At 64.1% G+C, this 14,446-nt stretch overlaps 1 long non-coding RNA gene across 1 annotated transcript; it reads left to right on the forward strand.

The window, feature by feature from the left end:
* Nucleotides 1–12,604: 12,604 nt before the first annotated feature.
* LOC124092032 (uncharacterized) lies at nucleotides 12,605–14,173 on the forward strand. The gene is made up of 3 exons (XR_006851493.2): nucleotides 12,605–13,020; nucleotides 13,280–13,395; nucleotides 13,989–14,173. It is a non-coding gene; the product is annotated as an uncharacterized LOC124092032 (long non-coding RNA).
* Nucleotides 14,174–14,446: the final 273 nt, after the last annotated feature.

Consider the following 14,446-nt stretch of genomic DNA (forward strand, 5'->3'; position numbering starts at 1 on the left):
TCGACCAGCTCATGATGCTTCGGAATCAAGGGTATATACATCCCCGGGTTGTGATAAAGCACAGTCTGCAAACCTCCTCGGTGCCGCTCAGGTGCTGCGTGGATGCTCACCTTGGACCGTCCACCGTGGGCCAGCTCGGGGGGTCGCGTCCACAGAGCCAGCGACTGGGAAACGAATACCATGTCTCACTTCCTGCCATTGTGTCTGCTGAGGGGAGGTTTCCCCCACCTGTGAGTCAAACAGCAGATCCAGAGAGGCTTGGTAGGAACAGACCCGAGGGTAGGAAGGCGTACGAGGCACGTGGCGCAAAAAGTCATCTGCAAAAACGGAAAACAGACCAGGAGCCGGCTGGCTGCTGTGGCTCGATTATGGGTCATGTCCCAGAAGACCAGGTGCCGAAGGCTTGGTCCTCACAGTGGTACCATTGAGAGGTGGTGGAGCCTTTAAGGGGTGGAGCCTAATGGGAGGAAGTTAGGTTGTTAGGGGCGTGGCCTTAATGGGGGCTGTGGGACCTCAGACTCTTCTTCTTCCTCTTTGCCTCCTGGATCATGAGGTGAGTGGTTTTGTCCCAGGGCACAGGATCTCTGTCTCACAATCATGACTGGAGTCTCTGAACCAGGATGGAGAAGCTGGTCCAGGATGGAGAAGCTGGAGCAGGATGGAGAAGCTGGAGCAGGATGGAGAAGGTGGAGCAGGATGGAGAAGGTGGAGCAGGATGGAGAAGGTGGAGGAGGATGGAGAAGGTGGAGGAGGATGGAGAAGGTGGAGGAGGGTGGAGAAGGTGGAGGAGGGTGGAGAAGGTGGAGGAGGGTGGAGAAGGTGGAGGAGGGTGGAGAAGGTGGAGGAGGGTGGAGAAGGTGGAGGAGGGTGGAGAAGGTGGAGGAGGGTGGAGAAGGTGGAGGAGGGTGGAGAAGGTGGAGCAGGATGGAGAAGGTGGAGGAGGATGGAGAAGGGGGAGGAGGATGGAGAAGGTGGAGGAGGATGGAGAAGGTGGAGGAGGATGGAGAAGGTGGAGGAGGATGGAGAAGGTGGAGGAGGATGGAGAAGGTGGAGCAGGATGGAGAAGGTGGAGGAGGATGGAGAAGGTGGAGGAGGATGGAGAAGGTGGAGGAGGATGGAGAAGGGAGGAGGGAGGAGAGGGGGGGAGGAGGAGGGGGGGAGGAGGAGGGAGGGGAGGAGGAGGAGAGGAGGGGGAGGAGGAGGGAGGGGAGAGGGGAGAGGGGGAGGAGGGGAGGAGGTGGAGAGGAGGGAGGGGAGAGGGGAGGAGGGGGAGGGAGGGGGGAGGAGGGGAGGAGGGGGAGAGGGGAGGAGGGGGAGGGGGAGGAGGAGGAGAGGTGGAGGAGGATGGAGAAGGGGAGGAGGATGGAGAAGGGGAGGAGGATGGAGAGGTGGAGGAGGATGGAGAAGGGGAGGAGGATGGAGAAGGGGAGGAGGAGGAGGAGGGGGAGAGGAGGGAGAAGGGGGAGGAGGAGGAGAGGTGGAGGAGGATGGAGAAGGTGGAGGAGGGGGAGAAGGTGGAGGAGGGGGAGAGGGGGGAGGGGGAGGAGGGGAGGAGGGGGAGAGGGGAGGAGGGGGAGAGGGGAGGAGGGGGGAGAGGTGGAGGAGGATGGAGAAGGGGAGGAGGAGGAGAAGGGGGAGGAGGATGGAGAAGGGGAGGAGGATGGAGAAGGGGAGGAGGAGGGAGAGGTGGAGGAGGAGGAGAGGGGGAGGAGGATGGAGAGGGGGAGGAGGATGGAGAAGGTGGAGGAGGATGGAGAAGGGGAGGAGGATGGAGAGGGGGAGGAGGAGGAGAAGGGGAGGAGGAGGGAGAGGTGGAGAGGATGGAGAGGGGGAGGAGGATGGAGAAGGTGGAGGAGGATGGAGAGGGGAGGAGGAGGGAGAGGTGGAGGAGGATGGAGAGGGGAGGAGGGTGGGAAGGGGAGGGGGGAGAAGGGGAGGAGGGGGGAGAGGGGAGGAGTGGAGAAGGTGGAGGAGGATGGAGAAGGTGGAGGAGGATGGAGAAGGTGGAGGAGGATGGAGAAGGTGGAGCAGGATGGAGAAGGTGGAGGAGGATGGAGAAGGTGGAGGAGGATGGAGAAGGTGAGAGGATGGAGAAGGGGAGAGGAGGAGAAGGGGAGGAGGATGGAGAAGGGGAGGAGGATGGAGGAGGTGGAGGAGGGGGAGAGGGGAGGAGGGGGGAGAGGGGGAGGAGGGGGGAGAGGGGAGGAGGGGGGAGAGGGGAGGAGGGGGGAGAGGGGAGGAGGGGGAGAGGGGAGGGAGGGGGAGGAGGGGAGGAGGGGGGAGAGGGAGGAGGGGAGAAGGGGAGGAGGGGGAGAGGGGAGGAGGGGGAGGAGGGGAGAGGGGGGAGGTGGAGGAGGGAGGAGAGGGGGAGGAGGATGGAGAAGGTGGAGGAGGATGGAGAAGGTGGAGGAGGATGGAGAAGGTGGAGGAGGATGGAGAAGGTGGAGGAGGATGGAGAAGGTGGAGGAGGATGGAGAAGGTGGAGGAGGATGGAGAAGGTGGAGGAGGATGGAGAAGGTGGAGGAGGGTGGAGAAGGTGGAGGAGGGTGGAGAAGGTGGAGGAGGGTGGAGAAGGTGGAGGAGGATGGAGAAGGTGGAGGAGGATGGAGAAGGTGGAGGAAGGTGGAGAAGGTGGAGGAGGGTGGAGAAGGTGGAGGAGGATGGAGAAGGTGGAGGAGGATGGAGAAGGTGGAGGAGGATGGAGAAGGTGGAGGAGGATGGAGAAGGTGGAGGAGGATGCAGAGGCTGGACTGGACGGAGGAGGAACTGGGAGCTGGGGGCGCATTGGGGCGAGGGCTGCAGGAGGAGTTGCAGGTAGCACAGCGGCCTCTGGGCACCTGGATGAGGGTCCTGAGTGACATCAGGAGAGGCGTGAGGGAGCAGGGGTGGCCACCCCCAGGCATCTTGGTAGATGGCACTGTCAGGGGTTGCTGAGCAGGTGACCGTCCTCGGGGGGCATTTTGGGGTGAAGGACCCGTGTCCAGGGCTGAGGGGACGGGGCAGGGAGGGTGCAGGAGGAGGAAGCCTGAGGAGACCAGGACTGGAGTGGACGGTCCTGCTGCAGAAGGGACCCACCCACGGCCACCAGCCATGTCACAGGGAGTGTCTGTGCCGCGAAGCGTCCTTCAGGGGAAAAGAACGAGGGGGGAAGTCCCTGGGGGTGACACCGTCCTGGGACACGGGAAGCGGCTCCCAGGACCCACCCTTGGCGGGAGGGAACCTAGGGACGACTCGGAGACACCTGGGAGGGTGGCAGCTGCCCGGCAGGAGAGCGGACCCCAGTTCTGCTTCCCCACAACGCTGACCGCCGCGTCCCCCCGGGCATCGTTCAGGTCCGTCCAGACGGGCCGTCTCCACAGGGTCCCCTCCTCATGTCCCGTCCAGCTCCGTTGCCCAGCCTGGACCAAGCCGACTCCCTCCCTCAGAGGCCACCCTCCCGCAGCAGCCCCGTCCACACACCGTCCACCTCGAGGATGCACGCCTGTGGGGCAAGACCGCGCCTGTGACTGGGCACGCAAAGCCACGCTTCCCTCCACCTGACCCCTGTCACCTCTGTGTCTAGGAACCATCACTCCACATCCCTGTCTGTCCATCATCTGTCCATACCTGTCCATCATCCATCCGTGTCAATCATCTACCTATCACCTGTCGTCAATCTAGACCTATCAGTCATCCGTGTCCGTCCATCACCTGTCTATCAAACATCTATGTCTGCATCTACCAGTCACCTGTCAATCATCTGTGTCTACCTCTGTCTGTCAATCATTTCTCCATGTCTATCCGTCACCTGTCAATCTCTGTCTCTGGTTCCATATAATCTCATTTATCATCACTTTTTTTGGGACCAGGGATTGACCTCAGGGACCCCCGACCCCTGAGCCCCGTCCCCAGCCCTGTTTTGCATTTTATTGAGAGACAGGGTCTCCCTGAGCGGCTCAGGGCCTCCCTGTGGCTGAGGCTGGCTCTGACCTCGCCATCCTCCTGCCTCAGCCTCCCCAGCTGCTGGGATGGCAGGCGTGGGCCCCGGCGCCGGCTTCATTATGACTCTTAACGGAGGCAACACACGTCCGTCCACAGGGAAGAGCTCCTGCGGGGCAGCCGCGGTCACTGGTCACTAGGAAACGCAGGTTTCCACCGCACTGTTTGTCCACCCCTCTGGAAAGTGGGCAAGGGACGCTTTCCTGACGTCAAGAAAACCTACGTGGAAACCCGAGGCCAGCGCCTGCGGACTACAGCGAGGGTCAGCGACGACGGCTCGGGGTCCCGCCCAGCTGGAGACCACCCGGAGCCCGGTGGCCACCCAAGACCCCCCCCAGGTGATGAGAACCCGGGGTCTGAGGCTCACGAACCGTCTCTAGGCGGACAGGGCACTGGACGTGGAGGACAGCGCTGCGGACAGCGTGTTGGTCTGATGACCAGCGTCCTGGAGCACAAGGTCAGCTTTTCCCATAACTGCCACCGTGTGCAGTGACCGTGGCTCCCTGGAGCAGGCCTGCAGCGTGCAGAGTCCAGGCTCGGCCCAGGTCAGGAGGCCACGCTGGACACACACCCCAGGACAGCAGGCTGCAGGGCTGAGCTCCCCAACTGTCCTCGCCATGCATGGGGGGCAGTGGGGGTCAGTGGACAGGACCGTGGGGACAGGCCCGGGGACTGTCCTCTCCATGCCCATGGGGTGAGGGTCAGCACGTGGACAGGACTGTGGGGACAGGCCCGGGGACTGTCCTCCCTATGCCCATGGGGTGCACCCTCCATGGGGTTGACATTCCTGAGCTCCTGGACCCTGTGTCCAGCTGTCCCCTTCCTGCCTGGTTGGTGTGCTGTGGTGATCTCAGCGTGGCCACGGTCACTCTGACCCTCTGCACGGAGAGCGACGTGACTTCTCGGCTGAACCGAACAGGCCCCCGTCACCTGGCCTCTGGTTGGCAGCCCCAGGAGAGAAGCCCGCGGTTCCCTGAGCCCAGCTGTCACCTGCCGTGGCCGGCCACCAGGGACCTGGGGTTCAGCTCCCAGCAACCCCTGCTGCAGCCGTCCTGCTGGGCGCCACGGTGACCCTGCCAGCCGCCCTCTCTCCGAGGCTCCCCAGGACCCTGCGGGACGGTAAGCTGGGGACTCGGCCCCCAGGGCCCCAGGGGAGGGTGACGGCCGCTGCGGTCTGTGCACACTGGTGAGTCCTGCGTCCCTCAGGGCTGCCCACAGCCGCCCCCTACAGCTGGACCACAGACCCGTCTGCCTGGACCAGCGGGTGGCGTTCTTGTTGGGACGTCTGCGCCTCCACCGGACACCAGCGTCCTTTCTGTCCTGATGGGAAGGTTCTCAGCCAGGGCTTCTGCCCTCCTCCCAGACCCTCAGCAGTGGCAGGGGACATTGTTGATAATCAGCACTAGGATTCCTCCTGGACCTGGTGTTCGGGCCCAGAGAGGCTGCTCCACCTCCTGAAGCGCACAGCACAGCCCACCCCAGAGCACCCCCAGCCCCAGAGGCCCACTGTGCAGAGGAGACCTGCAGGACACAGTCTCTGTCCATCATCCGTCCACCCAGCTGTCATCTGTCTATCATCTATCTACCTGTCAATCATATATCGTCTATCATCCATCGATCGATCATCATCTATGTATCTGTCATCCACCAGTTCTGTCTGTCTACCTATCTATCTGTCATCCACCTGTTCTGTCTATCCATCTATTATCTGTCTATCATCTATCTATCTATCTGTCATCCACCTGTTCTGTCTGTCTATCCATCTATCTATCTATCTGTCATCCACCTGTTCTGTCTGTCTATCCATCTATCTATCTATCTGTCATCCACCTGTTCTGTCTGTCTGTCTATCCATCTATCATCTATCTACCCAGCTGCCTATCATCCATCTTTCTGTCATCCACCACTCCTGTCTAGCAGGTTGTCCCCTGGGGTGGGCTTGCTCCTGGCACCTGGTGGGGGGACCCAGGCCGCTGCTCCCCACCCTGACCAGCCACACGTGCTCCCCAAGGTCCCAAGGGCCGGGCTGGGGCTTTGATCCCGCTCAGAGTCCCCAGGACTGGGAGGCGCCTCTTCTCCAGGGCCCTGGCGTGAACATTTTCCTGTGCACCGTTCGGAGGTGTCCTGCACCTTGGCACGGCTGCGGCTGCACCACGACACCACCAACCCCCCCAGATTCCTCCTCCACCGTATGAAACTCGAGGTCCGACCCCGCTAAGCACTAATTCCTGGTCCTCTCCCCCAGCCCCAGGCAGCCACCAGTCCACTCTCTGTCTCCTCGACACTGAGGACGCTGTGGATCTCCTGAGTGACATCTGCAGTGTTGGTCCTTTTGTGACTCACGTATCTCCTGAGCCTCACGTCCCCCGGGTCCAAGCTGGAGCAGGTATCAGAGCTCCGCTCCTTTTTCCTAGCTGTATAATACTCCACCACGTGGATGGCCCACGCTGTGGTTCGAGGCGGCCTGTTTATGACACCCGGTTACGCAGGGCGGGGATTTCTGAGGCTTCCTTGCTCTGAGGACTCCCTCTTCTCACAGGAGATGCATCAGGAGGTGGTCTTTCAAGGCAGCGTTGGCAGGTGACATCTTGGGTAGGAACCTAGAGGGACCAGGCTGGTGGGGAGAGTCCTGTGTCTGGCTACGGCTTCGCCCCAAGGCCAGCGGGCTCCTGGCTCCCCGGTTGGCAGCCTTCGCCCCAGCCCGGCCCCCCAGGCCCCCCAACGCCCTCCCCCCACCGGCCAGCGAGTCTGGGCGCCCCAACATCACCCCAGCAGCCGGCTCTTTGGCCCCCGGGTCCCCGTTTCACCCGGGAAACTTCCACAAGTGGCTTCCGTCTTCATGGTCCCGTCCCCTGGACCCCTCAGACCCCAGGGGCTGCGACAGGCCGAGAGTGGCCGGAGCAGGGAGTGGCCGGCTTGGAAGTCCACCCGCAGCTCAGGAGGGACCGGGCAGCAGGAGAGGCCGGATCCGTGACCTCAGAAGGGCCCTGGGTCACCGGGCTCTGCAGAGAGGCCACCGTCACGCCAACAGGAGTGTCCCCAGCAGAGCTCGGGTGCCAGAGGGGGAGGGACCTTTGCCCGGCGGCCCCGGGGCCTGAGGGTGTCCTGATGGGGACGGTGGCTGCGGGGGAGGGCCGGGGTCTGTGGGTCACTGGAACCTGAAGCCGCAGCCCGTGTCCCCCGCTGACCTCCAGTGAGGCCCCGGGCGCGGGCTCTGGGGGGGGAAGCCGCCACTTCCTGGGGCACAGCGCGGGGGCAAGGGGCGCCTGCCACCTGGGCCCAACCGAAGACCTCGACCCCAGAGCCCCGGGGGCGGGAAGGGTCAGAGGCGGGAAGGGCCGCGGGTCCGCGGGTCGCGAGAACAATGGGGACCAACCGGGTCCTGCCAAAGCCCCGCGCGCGCCTTTCCGTGGGCGGCAGCGCCACCGTGTGGCTGGTGGGGAACAGGCAGGCACGTCGCTGGGGCCGCCGAGTTGTCCCCTCCCGGTCCCCAGAGCCTGAGTCACAGAGGAGAGGCGTCCTCCACCCAGGACGGGCTGAGTCCCGGCCTCCCCCGAGCCCGTCTGGGGAGGACGATGACCCCATCCTCAGGCTCTGCACAGACGTCGGGGGCGATATTTAGGGACAGTGGCTCCACCCGGGTCTGCAGAGCCCGGGGAGGCAGGAGCCCAGCCCCAGGGTCCTGTCCACAGTGCAGCCGAGGGAGCAGCCAGGGCTGGTCAGGTGCAGATGGGACAATGTCCCCAGAGACGTCCTCATGTGATCTCCTGGACCTGACCCCAAGTCAGGCCACCTGGGGGAAGGCACCCAGTGTGGGCTTGGTCCCAGCACTAGGAGGACATTGTTTGGAGGGTCTTATGTCACCATATACCGTCCCCCAGGTCCATCCGTGTTGTCACAGGTGAGGGGAGCCCACTGTTTTCCTGGCTGCGTACTATTCCCTGCCTGCTGTCTTGGTCTGCACGTGTGCTGATGGACACTGAGGTCACTTCGTATGCTGAGCTGTGCACAGAACCGGGAGCGCTGGTGACACTGCGATGGCCTAATATAGAGAGCTGCCGTCCTTTTAAAAGTAGCATTTTAAAAAAAATGTGATGGTGTCACTTTGAAAACATGACCAAGGGTCCCTGTGCCCTCAGCTGCAGCATCCCGGCCCCTGTGCTCCGTGGGACCCTCTTCAAGGGTCACAGACGGAAACCAGGCAGGGTCACAGCACACGGCCTGTCGGGGTGGCAGAGCCCCAGGCTGGACGGCCAGCACACTCTGCTCCTGTGACGTCATCAGGGTCCCCAAGGGCCCGGAGGTGTGGATGGGGACGGTCCCGGGGTCCCTGTGAGAATGCAGAGGGGGGGACGGACCCCCAGGGAGGTGGCACGCGGCGCCAGCTGAGTTGGGAGAAGCCGGGTCCCCTCAGGCCACCTGCTCAGGAGCCCAGCCTGCAGCAGACAGCCGTGACCTCGGGGGCCGAAGAGTCACCAGGACTTCAGCAGCCAACGGTGAGGACACCGAGCAGGGAGCGCCCTGTCCACGTGCCACGCCCAGGGCACAGACAGAGTCCCCGGAACCCTCCGGCAGGCAGCTCCGGAGTTCCATGAGGCCCACCTTCCTCGGCACGGTGACCCGAGGTGTCGAACTTGGGTCATCAGGGAAAGGTGGAGCCAGCCCCGAGGTGGCCAGGCCAGGAAACAATGTCCTTGACCCAAGAGAGACCCACCTCCAGGGACTCTTGGTGCAGGTCCCCAGGGTTGGGCAGAAACCTGGGGACAAGACGCAGAGAGGTGCCGGCCAGCTCCACGGGAGGGAAAGGGGTCCTGGGGGGTCAGGGAGGAGGACCTGGCCGCAGCTGCCGCTGGCCACCACCTGGTTATTCTCCGTCCCAGCCCCACGGGCTGCGGCCAGAGCAGGATCCGAACTGGCCTCCCCTCTGCAGCCCCCGGGGCGGGTCCCAGGCCAGCTGCCCGCAGGCCCCGCCAGGCCTCCCACCCCGCGGCCAGCCCGCCTCCTTACAGGAAGCACCTGGGTGGCGGGGAGGCCGGAGGCTGAGGCCGGAGGATTAGCGTGTCCATCCGGCGTCTGCAGCTGTGGGCAGCGTGGGCCAGCTTGGCCGGGCCAGTGTTTTCCTAAGCACCGCCCCTGTGATGTGGGAGCCGCCGGGTGCTTTGGGGACACTTGCAGGAGCCCCTTCACGGTGTTTGTGCAGCTTGAGAGGAGGCTGCTGGCTCGGGACTTGGAGGCCACCACAGAGAGACCCGGGCGGGAGGCCGCTGTCGGGAAGGGGCCGAGGCCGGGCCAGCGGGGTGCTCCTCCGTGACCCGGGTGGCATCGATTCTGGGGAGCAGGGGGTCCGTCCCCAGCCAGGTTTGACTGACAGGCGCGTGGAGGGCCTTAATAGTGGCGGTGACCTCTAAGGAGGGCGGCTTGGCACTCGGGGTGGGGACTCCGGGCTCCCTACCAGGGACATCAAGGAGGTGCCCGCAGGTGACCCCGACTGCCCAACGGGGCGGCCAGCACCGTGTCCAATCGTGCAAGGTGGGCTTCGGCCCCACTGCGCAGGGCGCGCCGGGGACCCCGGGCTCTGGGGCGGCCTCCGCTCTGGGGCGGCCTCCGCTCTGGGGCGGCCTCCGCTCTGGGCGGACGCGGCGGGGCTCGGCCTGCCCTTCCCTGAGGAGCCGTGGGCAGCCGCAGCGGCTGGAATGTTCCACCGGCCCGTAAAACGCCCTTTACGAGGCCGCGTCCACTTAGCCAGGGTTTCCCCAGAACCGCGGGGTCCCAGCAGCCGCGCGAGGCAGCCCGAGGCCGTCGGACGTGAGCCGACCTGGGCTCGGTGACCACACGCCACGCCGCAGACCATGACCCTCAGCGGGCGGATGGCTGGCGCAGGAGAGGACAAGGCCAGGCCCGGCGCAGCGAGAAAGGCCAGCGCGGAGGGATTGGGCCGTCTCTGTGCGCGCACGCGGCCCCCCCAGGAGCTGCCCCCGCGGGTCAGGACCGCGATGGCCAAGCCATCCAGAAGACGCGGTGTTGGAGGACACGTGCAGAGATGGCAGCCCCGTGTGCAAACAGGGCACGGGGAGCGGGCAGTCTCTGGGGAGAGCGAGGAGGAAGTCCACTGGTCACCTGCAAGTTCCCTTCTGGGACTCCTCTGCAGAGAATCGCAGCCCAACAGAGCCCCTCAACAGCCTCATGGACGGCAGTTAAATGAGCAATCAACTGAATGTCCATCAGAGGGCACACGGACGAGCAGAGTCCGGCCACAGAGGGGAATATTACAGGGCCATGAAAAGGACTGCCGCTCTGACACCTGCAGATGGGCCTTGAAGTGTGGTGCTTGCTGGGACAACCCAGGCACAGACGACCCCACCCCTAGAGCCTCGGACCCACACCGTCCTGGAGGGAAGAGGTGGGGAGTGCCCGGCCACCTTTCAGTTTTGCAAAATGAAAAAATTTCCCCCGAGATGGACCGTGCGGCCTCCCTTCCTCTGGGTCCCACCGCGGGAAAGATCTGAGCCTTTGGATTCTCTCCAGCCGCATTCAGTAGGTGGCTGACGGGTTTAAAAAGCGCAGGATGGTTTGTGGCATCTGGCGTCTGCCCTGAAATCTAACGAGGGACCTCGAGCTTGTCTTAATTAACGGTTTTGAAGTCCGTGCCTCCAGCCGCTGGGTGGTTCATACCACCCGCGTGTTATTGGTGGGAACTTTATTGTCACCTGGAATGAACCCGAGTTTACAGCCCGGAGGCTGGCCCAGGCTCTGAGAGGCGTGCACAGAGTCAGGGAGGTGTGTGCCAAGAAAGTTCATGTCCTACTGGGTCCAGAAACGCAGGGCGGGGGAGGACGGGGACGGAAACCCAGACGCCATCTCTGTGTGTTGGGGTATGCGAGCTGGTCTCCGGATGTCCCTTTACCAGCCGCACCAGGTACCTGGCACTCACCTCTGTATGGCCGGAGACCCCAAAGCACTGTCGACCGCAGCCCAGCCAGGTGGGGTGAGGCACACCTGTCATCCCAGCGGCCTGGGAGGCTGACGCAGAAGGATCACAGGTTGGAGGCCAGCCTCAGCAACTTAGTGAGGCCGTAAGCAACCACTAAGTTTACTGTGGACCTATTTGCCAAGGTGTGGAAGCAAGTGGAGTGTCCATCAGAGGATGAGTGAACCATGTGGAGATGTATATACACATATATTAAACACCCCCCACACACACACACACGTCTGTTTCTCTCTACATATACCCACACACATATGATTTACAGTGGAATACTATTCAGCCATGAAAAAGGGTGAGTCTTGTCATTTGCAGCAACATCGATGAACGGCAGAACATTAATTGACAGAGCCAGGAACAGGAAGACCGGTTCCACCCAAGCCCCTCAACCCTCGCCTCCTAAGGGCACTGGTCACTTGGCTTTCTAGCAGGGTCCTCCGGAGCTAACTCGGGCAGCTTGACTCGTTTCCTTTTTCCTGGGTATTTCCTGTGGCCCTCAGCAGCTCAGCAAGACGTCCTTTGTCCTGGGCAAAGGACTCTAACCCTAACCCTTTTTTTGCTGTATTTTCCGGTGGTGCTGGGAATTGAACCGAGGACCACTAGGCCCTCGCTCTGTCACCGAGCCACCCCCGGCCAGAGCTCCTTCATTGGCAAAGGGTGCAGACCTGCGGAGGTCAGAGCCACCCTGGGTGTCCTGGGGCCAGGAAAGGCCAGGGTGCACACTCTGTGTTCCTAAAATGACCCACGGTGCAGAATCCCGTGCATCCACCCACTGGGGTCAGTGACCCGCTGCAGTAGTGGCGTGGACACTGGGTGGACACTGGGTGGACCCTTTGTCAAGGTCGCTGCGCTGTTCAGGGAACAACGAGGAGATTCACATGCTGCCGGGTCAACGGGGGGGGGGGGGGTGTCCGAACTCCCCCACGCGCGGGTGTAGACGCCGCCCTCGCTCCAGCTGACCGCGGTGTGCACTTGGCCCAGCCTGAAAATGCAGAGCGGGATCCGCCAGGCTGCGTGGCCAGAGCGGGGCGGGGCCGAGGGGGACGCCGACCCCAGGTCACATCTGTGCCAGGGCCCTGGTCCCCAAGACACGCGAGGGTCCAAGGGGCTGAGGCAGGAGGCAGGAGGAGGCTGCGCGCAGCCGGGGCTCGGGCGAGACCCTGCCTCGGGGCAACGCAAGGGCGCGGGGTCGCCCAGGGGTCCTCCCCGCGGGCCTGGCCAGCCCTGGCCTCGGGTTTCGGAATCTCAAGATGTCCCCTGCAGTCCCCCCGGGATCTGCCGAGTTCGCGGGGCTTGGCACGTCGCAGACTGCCCCGTGGTTTGTTAGGGCTGGTTCCCGGGCAACGGCGACAGCCGGCGCAGGACACCTGGCCCCGGCTGACCCGGCTATTAATACCCGCAGCTGCCGCGCACCGACCGGGGCTGCACCGGGGCCCGGAAAGGACGCGGCTGAGCGCGCGGGGCCCCGCTCCGGCCCCCTCCCCCGGGCCCCCTCCCCGGGGTCCCCTCCCCCGGGCCCCCTCCCTCCGGGTCCCCTCCCCCGGGGCCCCTCCCCCGGGTCCCCTCCCTCCCTCCGGGTCCACCCCTGCGCCCCAGCCCCCATCGCAGCTGTCCGCGGGGCCCCCCCAGGGCACAGCCCGACCCCAAGCCCCTCCCGGACCCAGAGCTAATTTGGAGGTGGGACATTCCCCGGGGCTGAGGTCAGGCTGGCCTGGGGACAGGTCTCCGTCACCGGGACCCAAGGGCGTGGCGTGGGTGGAGCCCGAGGTCGCGGCTGGCCCCGCCTCCTCTCCGCCCAGGCTGGCTCCGGGGACCTGGCCACGGGGGAGGGGGACGCATTTCGGGTAGAGGGGACAGCGGTGGGAGCTGTCCCAGCCCCCAGCCCTGTACCCCAGCCTCTCCAGCCCGGTGTCCCCGCCTCTGCCCGCAGCCTCGCTAGCCCCCACCCTCCGGCCTCCCTCCCGGCCTCCGCAGCCCGGGCCTCTGAACCCGCCCCGTCTAAATCGGGCCCCGGCGCTAAGCCGTCGCTGGCCTCCGGAATGCGAGGTCGCCGGCGCCAGGTGAGCGGCCTCGCCCTGCTCCTGGCCGCAGCCTCGCGGCCGTTTTTAGCCCGCTAAGCCCGGGCCTTGGCTGCTCTGGGATTCCTGGTGCCGGGCCTGGGGGGCAGCGTCCGCAGCTGTGCCCGGGGGCGGGGGCCGGCTCCATTTCTGTTTCCGCCCAGCGGGCCGCAGGCTGCCCTCGCTGGGTCCTCCTGTAGGTGGCGGGGCACCCTGACCTGGTCAGCGACGGCCCTGAGCGAGCTCCACTCTTCCTCCCAAGTCCGCTTTGCGGACCAGCCTCTCTCCCTCCAGGTCACCAAGGGAGGTGCCACTTTACGCTCGAGATAACGCAATCCCGCTCCTACTACAAGGCAGCCCTGTGGCCCGCACCAGCCAGTAAGCCCCAGAGGGCCCCCACCCCCCAGCAAATCAGGGGCTCTGTGCCCCAAGGACACCCCAAGTCCATGCACATCTGACCCACTCGACCATCTCCCAGGGTCCAGCCTGCCCCCTCCTGGGCTCCCAACCCCCAGCTCCCAGGACCGCCCTCTCTCCCAGGTACAGTCCCGCCCAGCTGCACACTCCCAATCCTCTCCTGGTGCTGAGAGGCAGAGACCCAGGCAGAACTTGGTCCACACAGTGGAGTAGTACGCAGCCATGAAAAGGAGTGACGATCTGACACCGGCCACAGGGTGGACAGACCCTGAGGACCTGGAGGTGCTCAGTGAGAGAATCACACGTAAAGGTCCCCACAGGGTGTGAATCTGTCCATTCAGAAGGTTCACAACAGGAAACTCAAAGAGACAGGACATGGGTCAGGGTCGCCAGGGGCCGGGCAGGAGAGGCGGGAGTGGGTGCTACCTAAGGTACCAGGTGGAGGGAACGTTCTGGGACTTGACAGAGGTGACAGTTGTGCCACATGGTGAGTGTGCTAGACACCACCCTGCCACACACTTCAGAGCCTGATTTAGGTCTCTTTGTTCCTTTAGGGACTGACTGCTCAGCATCCCCACCCGGTGGCCACACCTGTCATTCTGCAGCTTGGGAGGCTGAGGCAGGAGGATTGCAGTGGAGGCCAGCCTCAGCAATTTGGCCAGACCCTCAGCAACTTAGCAAGAGCTTGTCTCAAAATAAAAAGTAAAAAGGGGCCCGCGGACGGGGCCCAGTTAGAGCACCCTGGGGTCCATCCCTGGCACCAACGCGGCCACCACGTCACCTGTTTCATAGGTGACCCACACAGCTCCTTCCCCGCTGGTGTGTCCCATCTATGAAGCTCCCCACCCTCCCTGCCCTCCCGAGGCGCCTCCTCCTTGCCTCTGAGGCTGTGGACACTCCCTGGGCAGGGCCGTCCACTCTGCCTCTGTCTCCCACTGGCAGGTCCTGGGGTGTTGGAAAGGTCTTGGACCCGGCCCAGTGGGGGCCACCTGGTTCCTGGAAGACCAGGAAT

The sequence above is a fragment of the Marmota monax genome, unplaced genomic scaffold (assembly GCF_021218885.2).
Source record: "Marmota monax isolate L192 unplaced genomic scaffold, Marmota_monax_Labrador192_F-V1.1 WCK01_AAM20220418_F8-fsc00168, whole genome shotgun sequence".
In the NCBI taxonomy this organism is placed as follows: Eukaryota; Metazoa; Chordata; class Mammalia; order Rodentia; family Sciuridae; genus Marmota; species Marmota monax.